This window comes from Triticum dicoccoides, chromosome 6B (assembly GCF_002162155.2).
Source record: "Triticum dicoccoides isolate Atlit2015 ecotype Zavitan chromosome 6B, WEW_v2.0, whole genome shotgun sequence".
Classification (NCBI taxonomy): Eukaryota; Viridiplantae; Streptophyta; class Magnoliopsida; order Poales; family Poaceae; genus Triticum; species Triticum dicoccoides.
In genome coordinates, this window is record NC_041391.1 from 12493023 (window position 1) to 12503033 (window position 10011).

Consider the following 10011-nt stretch of genomic DNA (forward strand, 5'->3'; position numbering starts at 1 on the left):
CTTGGAAGGGTAATGGGGCTAGAGGATCGAGAAGAGGAACGAGAAGCAGCAGATCGCAACAAACGACATGCCGAAGCTTCCCCCGAAGCTACCCCGCCATCTCAGCGGAGAAGCAGCGTGGCTTCCACCGAGCTGCTTTAGCCGGAGCATGTCTTGACGGCTCCTGCCAGCTATCCCGTGGATGGTATCACGGAGTCTCAAAATTGCCACATGATGGCGCGATGGATGAATTTGAAGGTCAAGGCGGCTGTTGGCCAAGTTTATCCTAGTGGACCCGGCACAACTTATCACTGCCAGCCGATTCCAAAAGGATATGCTAAGGTGATGGTGGATGAAATAACGGAGGGATTTGAGGACCTCGTGCTTGACCACCCTACCGGTGAGGGGGAGACTAGGCTGGGTTCTGCTCTGAAGACTCCATGCCTATGGAAGAAGGAGCTCATCAACCTTCTGAACTGGACGCCTCCGCCTCCTCCTCCTGCTCCGGCGAGTCAGGGCACTCCGCCTCCTCCACCGCCTCCTCCTCCAGCGAGTGACGATCAGGGCACGCGTGGCGGCACTCTGCCTCCTTCTCCGGCGCATGGCGGCACTCCGCCTCCTTCTCCGCCTGCGCCGGCGCTCCCGAGCAGCCAGCAGCATCCTCCTTCTCCGCCTCGCCAGCAAGGGCGGAAGAGACCCGCCGCCGCCCCGGCTACTCCGGCGCGTCGTACTCCTTCTCGTCCGCCTCGTAAGCAAGCACGAAAGAAGACAGACGCCGCAGCCGCTCCGTCTGCTCCGGCGTCTAGCAGCACAACAAGAGGCGGGAGGCAATACAAATACGGTCCATCATCTCTCAAGCCCCTAGAGAAGTTACCGTAAGAGAGATCCGAGGAGGAAAACGATACGATTGTGCAGGCCCACGTGAAGGAGTTCTTTGAAGGGGTGAAAGCAAAGAGACATCCACCTCCGGAGGAGAAGGTAGACCCGGTGAAAGCAAAGCGCACTATCGATGCCCTGAGGAAACCACCAAAGTCTCCGCCGAGAACCAACTATGAGCGCATTACTGAACAGACATATCTCCAAGCCCAGCGGTCGGGAACTACTGTCAGTGCTAAAAGGTCAAAACAACGAGCAAAGGGGAAAAAAATTGCCCAGCTCGGCGAACAAGCACAGCAATCGTGCCCCCCCCGCTCAATGTGTCTAATGCTCCGGGGACGGTGGCCGGTTATGGCAATCTTGACGATTACATGCCTGACGATGCACTTCCTGATTTCTTGAAGGTGGACGGACACATATACGAGTACGGGAAGCCTCTCGTCAAAGATGAAAAATCTCTGACAACAATGATGCGAAGATTCCATAAATGGTACATGGAAACCTGCAAAGAGTCTGATGGTAAGAATGCTTTGTATCTGCATATTAAAGAGGAGCACGATCTCGTTGCAAATGATCTGTTGACTGTTCCATTTGAGGAGTTCTTCGAGTTCTTCAATCAAAAGGCCCTCGATAAATTAATGGTCTTTTGCTACTGCCTGTAAGTACTATTTCTGTCATTAAGTCTCTATATATAGCTCGGCTCTTTCATTGCATGCATGTATTTATAATTAATTATCCTCAATGTATTATGCAGATTGAAGATCATCGAGTGCAAAAAACAAGAAATTTATGATATTGGGTTCATTAACACAAATATCATAGATGTATTTCTGGTTAAAAAGAACGTCAAAGTGGCCGAGGACAACTTGCTACGATCGTTGATAAAAAATCAAAACAAAGATACCATACTCTTTCCTTACAACGGCCCGTGAGTGTTACTGTCGTGTGCATATTCGGTTTCCCTTATTACTCAAGTGAGGTTATAGTAATGTAATTGATGAGTTATGCATGCGTGCGCAGGTACCACTATATTCTTCTGGAGATTAAGCTTGAGCGTGGACTAGTAACCGTCTTAGACTCGAGACGGAAAGATCCCAAAACCTATGCGGACATGACTGAAATGCTCAGCAAGTAAGTTCAATCGATCATAATTATCGCACCATATCGGCAACTTTTTGTTCATTTCCTGATATCTCAAGTAATAATAATTATTTTCTTTGTCTTGCAGGGTTTGGAAACAGTTCACCGCAGAAGCTCCGGGACTGCCGAAGGAGCTGCGATATACATACCCGAAAGTAAGTACTACTGGCTAGCTAGTTGCGCGCATCTCCGGCCCATTGATTCTATATATAGCTATACTTTCATCAATGCCATTTATAATGCTTCATTATCAGTTTGATTGACCTCTATTTCTCGTAAAGTGCTTGTGGCAGGAGGAAGGGAATGATTTCTGTGGATACTACGTGTGCGAGTTCATCCACACCGCGACTTTGAAAAACAAGCGGGGCTACTCTCAAAGACAATATGAAGTGCGTAAGCAATAATATTCACAGTTTCATTTTATTACACCATCATTTCTGTTGAGTTTCATTCATATATATATGTATTAATTAACCCCCTTCTTCAAATTAGACGTGGCAGATGCGGAATGAACTCCTAGAACCAGATCGCATGAAAGCAATTCAAGAGGAATTGGCGGGATTCTTTTTTGACCACGTCATCAGTAAAACCGGAGAATACCATGTGGAAATTGATTTCAAATGCTAGCTAGGGATTTGTAATTATAAGAGATCTTATACATATTGTACATGTATGTAGCCAGTAGCGTCGGATACATGATACGAAAACTTGTTGTTCGACCAACCTCTCGGAGAAGGAGAGGTCGATCGATCACTTCTCTCGGTATGCATGACGAACTTCTGTACTGAATGGTTCTCTCGATCACTTATGTATATATAGTACGTAGCGTCCAAGCACGGACATAAGAGAGGACACTTCTCTCTATTAGTTAGCTAGCTAACACAATATATGAAACACCTAATTAAATTAACCCCCCAAAACCCCCAACCTCCCCTCCTTTCAAAAAAAAAAAACCACAAAAACCTCAGCAACTGGAATACTGACGCGTGGATCCATTTTGGTCCCGGTTGGTGCCACCAACCGGGACCAAAGGCCCCCTGACTGGGGTGGGCGCACAGAGCCACGTGGAGGCACGTTGGTCCCGGTTCTGGATTGAACCGGGACTAATGGGTGGAGGTATTAGTAACGACCCATTAGTCCCGGTTCATGAACCGGGACTAAAGGCCCTTACGAACCGGGACTAATGGGTGGTTTTCTACTAGTGTAGTCGCCACCCGTGCTACTGCACGGGCTAGGTATTTTTAATATTGCAGGTTCTATTGTTCACTGAGTTTTTGTAAGTATTGTTTTGTCTAAAGTCTTGTAGTAAATAGAAATAAAAGATATTTAGATTAATATTCTACTACCTATTTTCATAGCATATAAAATATTATAAGCTATGTGCCACGACCAAAATTCGTGATACCATATATAATTATATATATTTCATGTCCTAGTTTTAGCAATTACTAAATTAGTATGAGGATGTGTTTTCTATGATTTTTCTATCTACCGGTTACTATTTGCATGGTTACACCATGGTTCGACATGCATATGTGTGGTTAACATATTCCATTAAAACATTGTGCAACCACCGATACGTAAGGTTAGTTTATGTTGGTCACTCTCATCCCCGGCCACAAATCAATATCTAATTCACTAATGCCCCAAACAACCAAGTGGTTATCGGTTTAACATATCGGTGAGCTCCCTGCCTTGATAAGGGTCGTGACTCAGCTCAGGGTCGTGACTCACCTACTTTTAAATTGTTTGTAAAATAGTTGAACCTGTTGAGATATTTTAAAAAAAATCATGGAAGACTTTTTTTATTTTCAGTAATCCCCTAATTTTAGCGAAACGGACAACATTGGTCTATTACATTTAGCCGTGATATATATTTTTCTATGGCTCCGTGCATGCATCTAGTTCGGTTCAGGAATGATTTTAGTTTGGCCGTTCCATCTTCTCTTGTACAACCTGGACGTCTCTTTCTCTCGTCAAAACAAAAATGTGCATTTATTCTATTGTAACATGTATGGACTCTTTGGCCTTGTACGTGTGAGGTGGTAGAGTTTTCTTATCTTGTTATTCCTGAACGTTGTAACATTTATAGACTCTTGGGCCTTCTAGCGTAAGGTAGTACAGTTTTTTATCTCATTTAATCCTGGACACATAATTAAGATCTAATGGTCATTTTAATGTAGTTTTTGAGGATTAACGTGGAAGCTCGTATGGTGCTTATTTTTAGAGAAAAGAAAGGAAACACATGGGAGGACTCTCCTACATGGGATAGATCTCCTCTTATGTACGTCAAAGGTAGGCGCTCAGTTTTTTTGGGGGAACAAAAAGAAACCAAGGAGAGGAGGAGTTGTGGGAGAGGACAGCTGGTCTCATAATCTCATCTAACTTCTATAGATGAATCATATATTAATCTGATGGTCAAATTCTTTAATTCTGAGGATTAACGTGGTGTCTTCTATGGTGGCTCCAATTAGTAAATATAAGATTGTTACATAAATAAAACAAAAGCAAAAGAATCCATGTAGTGCATCCACATACATTAAAATATCCACACAATTAAATAATTGTATTAATCAGCCAAGATTCAAAAGATAGGAAACTGGTGCCATGTGAGAGGCAAAGACCACAGGGAATCCGTCAAGCCGAAGAAGTCCAATGTGCTTGTGCTACAAGAGCCACACTTCTTAATCGATATCACATGATGTATGTTGAGTCTTGCGGATGATGGACCCCCAGAGGCAGGAACCTAGCGATGTAGGCACGAAACAATGAGACGAAAACAATATCTTTGAGAAGGAAGCACTTTAAGCATAAAGCACCCAACCATATGTATTAGTATTATTTTACTAATACTAACAAAAGCAAAAGAAGCTACATGATACATCCTCATGCACTAAAATATCCACATGCCAAGATTTAGAAGATACGGAAGCTACATTAACCATGGTCCATGCCTAAAAGCAATTAATTATTGATTGGACGGTAAAAAATGCCCCCCCCCCCCCACACACACACACAGAGAGAAACAAAAACAAATGTTTTTCACTTGCACCATCCAAGATTTAAAAGGTACTCTAGAGAAGGAATATTAACCATGGCCCGTGCCTAAAAGCAAGTCTTTATTCACCGAACGGTAGGAAATGCTTAGTCCCACCCCTGAAATTAATAGTTTTAAATGGTATTTCTTCCAGCATATTTCTATTTGATATTGGTTGGATATTATCTTGCTAATTTGGTAGTTAGATTATCTTTCTACTGGAACTTCGGATCCTCCATCCATTTTCAAATCGAGATGCTGATTGAAATCCAAAACCTGCATTTGGAACCATTTCCCCATAGAGAAATATGTTCATTACCATTCCATGGCGGACTGCTAGCTACTCGTGTATGTAGGTGTTGGTATGGCTAGCTGGAATGTCACCCGTCCCGTGGATTAGGAATTTGCTAGAGTGAGATCTATAGTTGGCATTCCTACTTTTCCTGGTTCGACACACACATGGCTAATCAGATTGATTGTAAATTTGTAATGCAAAAACAAACAGAGGTTAAATTGTCTCGTTCTTTCTTCCAAAATGTGTCGCGTCTCCGGTCGAACCGGTGCCATGTGGGAGGAGAAGACCATGGGGAATCCTTCAAGCGAGAGAATTCGAATGTGCTTGTGATGCAGGACCCATGTTTCGTAAGAGATCATACAAAGCATGTCTTGTTTTGTGGATGTTAGAGTCCTAGAGGCAGGAATCAAGTGGAAACGATGGGACAAAACCAATTTCTAGAGGGTCGGGTGGACGCCGCTAAACTAGTCATGAGAGTCCACCATACCTATCTATGGATTGAGTAAGACTCTTCAAGTAAGTTGTCATCAGTGCATAAAGCAATAAAAATTGCTCCTAAATATGTTTGATCTTTTATTGTAATAGAAAATTAAGCGTTGTACGAACTTATGATGGCAAAGTAATAAAAGCGACGGACCGCATAATAAAGGTTGCTATCATAAGGGGCAATATAACGTGGTGTTCCTTTGCATTAAGAGTTTGGGCATCCAAAAATAAAAAGCGCATGATAACCTCTGCTTCCCTCTGTGAAGGGACTATCTTTTACTTTTCAGTATTTACTTTTATGCAAAGAAACAATAGTATGAATTCTCATTTCAACCTCAACTATTCTCTAGTTGGCAAGCATCATGTGGTGGGGAAAGATCTAGGCACATATGACTAGTCAAATATATTTGATCATGATTAATTATTGTTGACAATTATCTCTATGATAAATGAGTTGGGAGGTATGCCCCTATCTTTCTCTGTGTTCGATCGATGCCATTTGTTCTAAGAATATGCTTTGAGTAGTAGCAATCATGGAAGACTATATGATGATTGAGTATGTGGAGCTCTTACCTAGACTATTAAATAAGTTGAATTGCAATTGTTTGGTGACTAAGAATATAGGTTATTGAGTTTCAAGAGAATTCATTGTTTGAATCTTAACATGTAAATTGGTTGCTGCTTTGTCATGACGAGTTTCATGAGAAAGAGTTGGTGTTATGATGGTAGGAAAAGTGATTGAAATTATCATTGATCAAACTTGTGCACTTTGCTAGCATTCACACTTCATAAATTATTTCTTTTATCATTTACCTACTTGAGGATGAGTAGGAATTAAGCTTGGGGATGCTGATACGTCTTCGACGCATCTGTAATTTATGAAGTATTCATGCTGTTATATATATCATTCTTGGATGTTTTACAATTATTTTGTAGCAAATTTATATCATTTTTTGGGACTAACCTATTGACATAGTGCCTAGTGCCAGTTGCTGTTTTTTGCTTGTTTTTTACATTGCAGAAAATCAATACCAAACGGAGTCCAATGCAGTAAAACTTTTTGGAGAATTTTTTTGGACGGGAAGACACAACTTGGGCCAAAGATGTACCAGAGGGGTGCCCCGAGGGGGTCACAACCCACCTGGGCGCGCCTTGGGGCCCAGGCGCACCCTGGTGGGTTGTGCCCACCTCGGTGGCCTCCCGCACCGCCTCTTCACCCTATAAATTCCCAAATAATCCAGAACCTCAAAAATTAACCCTAGATCAGAAATTCTGCCGCTGCAAGCCTCTGTAGCCATGAAAAACCAAGCTAGACCCTGTTTTGGCACTTTGCCAGAGGGTGAAATCATCACCGGTGGCCATCTTCATCATCCCGGCGGCCACCATGATGAGGAGGGAGAAGTCCACCCTCGGGGCTGAGGATTTGCACCAGTAGCTATGTGTTTAATCTCTCTCTCTCTCTCTCATGTTCTTGAGATGTCACGATCTTGATGTATCGCAGGCTTTGTTAATATAGTTGGATCATATGGTGTTTTCCCCTCTCTATCTTGTTGTAAATTGATTTTTTCCTTTGAGATTTCGTTTTATCGGATTGCATGCTTTTATGGATTTGAGAACACTTGGTGTATGTCTTGCTATGAATACCCGTGGTGACAATGGGGTATCATAATGATTGACTTGATATGTGTTTTGGCACTCTACTCGCAGATTCCCGAGGTGACATTGGGGTAATCTATGAATAGGGGTTGATGCACGTTCTCATCTTTGTTTTTTCGGTAGAAATCTTGGGGCACTCTTTGAGGTTCTTTGTGTTGGATTGAGTATTATGAATCTGAAATTGTTTCAATTTCTTTTTAGAAAAGGAGGATGACCCCCGGCCTCTGCATCTGGATTGAGTATTATGAATCTGAAATTGTTTGATGCATATCTATAGTCAACTCACCGATACTTGCAGTGACATTAGAGTATCTAGGTGACACTAGAGTTGGTTGGTGTGGATCATATGGTGTTAGTTTAATATGAACTCTTGGATAGATCGATCGGAAAGAATAGCTTGGTGTTATTTTAGTACGAACTCTAGAATAGATTGATCGGAAATAATAGCTTTGAGGTAGTTCCGTACCCTACAAACAATTTCTTCTTATGTTCTCTGCTAGATAAGAACTTTGGAGTGATTATTCATCGCACGTTATGGGATGGCTATATGATCTAATTATATTAGCATTGTTGAGAGATAGCACTAGCGAAAGTACGGACTCTAGACCTAATTTTCAAGCATTTCAATATTGTTTGAGCTTCGTTTTATCGATTTCTACCTTGCTGTTTTTTATTGTTCCTATTACAAAAATCAATATCTACTATCATTACTACGCTTGTATCACCATATCTTCACCGAACTAGTGCACCTATACAATTTACCATTGTATTTGGTGTGTTGGGGACACAAGAGACTTTTAATTATTTGGTTACATGGCTGTTTGAGAGATACCATCTTCATCCTACGCCTTCCATGGATTGATAAACCTTAGGTCATCCACTTGAGGGAAATTTGCTACTGTCCCACAAAACTCTGCGCTTGGAGGTCCAACACGAGTATACAAGAACAAGTTGTGTAGTAGACATCATGCTCTGGTGCCCCTCGAGGCCGGGGTAGTACCTTAACAGCCCGGGGTCACTCATCTCAAACAGGCGCTTCATTTTTTTCCTTGAAGCGGTGCAGCTCCTGCAAGTTTTCTCCGGTAATGACCAGATCATCTACACAGACACCGACGGGCAGCTGGGACCCTCAGGCGCCACGAGTGTACAAGGCATGCTCTGTCCTGCTCCGAGTGAACCCAGCGACAAGACTGCTGTCCAGCTTGGAGTTCCATGCACGCGGGGCTTGCCGAAGGCCATAGAGCGCCTTCTGGAGCTTGTACACCTTCTCTTCTTTGCCGCGCCGCGTGAATCCGGGTGGCTGTGCCACGTACACCACCTCCTCAAGGACGCCATTCAAGAACGCTGACTTTACATCCGTATGATGCACTTGCCAACCCCGGTGTGCGGCAATGGCCAAGAGTACACGCACCGATTCCAGGCGTGCAACCGGCACGAAAACCTCCTCAAATTCCACTCCGGGCCGCTGGACGTACCCCTTTGCCACTAGCCTGGCCTTGTGCTTGACGACGGCGCCGGCGGCGTGTTTCTTCTGTTTGTACACCCATTTTGAGCCAACGGGTTTCCCGCCGGGTGGGAGGTCCACGAGCGTCCAGGTGTTGCTGTCGCGGATAGCCTGGAGCTCATCCATCATGGAACGCCGCCACTGCTCATGCGATGCCGCCTCAGTGAAGTTTCCACGCTCCTCGCCGACCATGAGGTGCAGCACCTCCTCCGTGAGGTCCTCGTCAGGTTGCAGTGGCATGCCCTCACGCGTACCAAGGAGCTCGTCCATCATGCGGTAGCGGTGCGGCGCGTCCAGGTCATCGTCGTCGTCTAAGAGATCAGGGGGCTGCATCGGCGGTGACACGAACACCGGGCCACCGCTCGGCGCAGCAGGGGTCCCGCCAGTGTCGTTCGCCACGGCGACCGGAGAAGGCGTCCTCGAGCCTCCTCCAGATGCGCCTGCCGTGACCGTGACGACCGATCCTGGGGACGCGGCTCGCTCCCCGAAATGCCTGTCACGTCAGTGTCATTGCCCGCCGGCTTTGTAGCCGTTTCGATGATGTCCTCGCCCCCCTCGTACACAGGGTACTGCACGATGAAAGAGCCGTTCGACGCATCTGCAGCCTCCTTGCTCCAGTCCCAGCTCGCCTCCTCGTCAAAGACGATGTTGCGGCTCACGCGGACGTGCCTCGACACAGGGTCGTAGACATGATAGGCCTTGCTGCCCTGTTCATAACCGATGAACACCATAGGAGCGCTTCAATCTTCTAGTTTCTTCAGATGAGGCCGTGCTGCTTTCACATGAGCAATGCATCCAAACACATGAAGAAAGTGCACATCTGGCTTCCTACCAAACCAAACCTCGAATGGATTCTTGCCGTCGACGCTGTTGGTGAAGCTGCGTTCAGCAAGAACACCGCCGTGGTCACCGCCTCCCCCCAGAAAAACACCGGCATGTTCTTGGCCTTCATCATGCTCCGTGCCATCGGCACCACCATCTGGTTGCAACTCTCTACCACACTATTCTGTTGTGGTGTGTAGGGTGCCGCCAGGTGGC